The sequence below is a fragment of the Meleagris gallopavo genome, chromosome 15, assembly GCF_000146605.3.
Source record: "Meleagris gallopavo isolate NT-WF06-2002-E0010 breed Aviagen turkey brand Nicholas breeding stock chromosome 15, Turkey_5.1, whole genome shotgun sequence".
NCBI classification, from domain to species: domain Eukaryota; kingdom Metazoa; phylum Chordata; class Aves; order Galliformes; family Phasianidae; genus Meleagris; species Meleagris gallopavo.
The window spans coordinates 245,014-247,032 of record NC_015025.2 but is presented as its reverse complement, the minus strand read 5'-3'; positions in this window follow the sequence as shown (position 1 = coordinate 247,032).

Genomic DNA, 2,019 nt, shown 5'->3' with positions numbered 1-2,019 from the left:
CACCATGCTAAGATTTGTTTTGAAAATATGTTACAGTATATATGGAGCTAAACTTTCTAAGCATTACTTTACTTATGTAAAGCGTTTCTACATTATCTTAGGAAGAAACCTGTTCTCCTGCTTTCTGTCTAAGAAATGAGAACAATACCAGCAGCCAGAGATGAAGGTTGCTTTCTTGCTGTCAAACTGAAAGCTTTAAGTCTAGACTGCACTCAGAATGTTATTACAGAGAATCCATGTGGTCCCAACCCTGATCTTCAGAACAGATATCCATCAAAGTCTGAATTTAATTTCCTTCAAAATATTAAGCTGTTTTCAGATGATCTCTGTAACCGATTATGTTGCTGTAAACATTACTGTTGGTAGAACAAATGATGTTCTTTCACATTCTTTGTTATTTAGTTGATGTTATCTAGTCTGACTGACTGTGTTCCCTCAACCTTAACAAACTTTATAAACACATTTGGAACTCCCATAAATAATGTCGATGTGGGCTAAAGTATAGCTTTGGGGCCAAACTTCAGGATGGGATGGGATGGGATGGGGTGGGGTGGGGTGGGGTGGGTAGGAGTAGGGTAGGGTAGGGTAGGGTAGGGTAGGGTAGGGTAGGGTAGGGGTAGGGTAGGGTAGGGTAGGGTAGGGTGGGATAGGATGGGATAGGATGGGATAGGATAGGATAGGATAGGATAGGATAGGATAGGATAGGATAGGATAGGATAGGATAGGATAGGATAGTTTAAAAGGACCTACAAAGATCATTTATTTTAACTGCCTGACCACTTCAGAGCTAACCAAAAGTTAAAGAATATTATGGAAGGCATTGTCCAAATGACTATTCAATGCTGACGGGCATGGAGTACCAACACACTCACAAGGAAGTTTGTTTCAGTGTTTGACCACATTGAAGTCTCCATTCCTGAGGATATTCAAAACCCACTGGCTGAGAATTGGAGTAACCTGCTTTAGCTGACCCTGATTTGACGAGTGAGGACATCGAATATGATGGTCTCCAGAAGGCAACCTGCCAACCTCATCCTTTCTGTGGTTCTGGGAATGATGAGTTGGTTTCTGGTTTCTGATAAATAAAAAATGAGTTCCAGGAGAGAAAGACAAGACTGGAATTGAATAAGGGGACATGGTCTAGTAGGAAATATTGGTAACAGGTGGATGGTCTTAGAGGTCTTTTCCAACCTTGGTGACTCACCGGTTCTACAATTCTAAAGCATTACTCATATTCAGGTAGTATACCATTTATGTCCTTTAAAGCAGCAGATGAGGCAGCAAAACATGAAATTGGTAAAACTAATTAAAAGTGGTGTATTATGCCTCTATGAGTAGGGCAAAAGATATTGGGGATAGACAAGCTACATTTAATTTGATGAAGCTGAACCAATTAAAATTTGATCTACATTTTATCTTTCAATTTCATGTATTTCATTTCAAAGACAGCTTTTTCCTTTCACAAGCTTTTCATGCAGTATATTCCTTAATCATTACATTTTCTAATTTAACAGTATGCAGGACTGTGTCAAATCAGTTTTATGTCCACAGTTTCCTTCTGTGATATTTGTTACCACTGTGAAAAATTCTGTCAGATTTGATAGGAATAACCTCCCATGTGTAAATCCCACAGAGTCAAACTCTCCTTAATTAAATCATAACAGTCCAGCTGGCCTGCTCCATCTAGACTTAATGGTGTCCTCTGTTACCCTTCCAGTCTTAAACCTGCATTTTTTTAATTCTTGTATTTTCCTTAGTGTACAAGACAGGTGTTGTATTAAAATTGTTCCGAACATCTCCTTACTTCCAGGAGTGTACTGAATACATATGCCCATTGGCCCAGTTTTTCTAGCAGTTGCCTCAGGATTCTGGAATGGAGTCTTTCTCATTTTGCACACTTGCTTAATCTTTGAATGCTCTCCTCCCTTCCTCCCTTCCTCCTTTCTTTCTTTCTTTCTTTCTTTCTTTCTTTCTTTCTTTCTTTCTTTCTTTCTTTCTTTCTTTCTTTCTTTCTTCCTT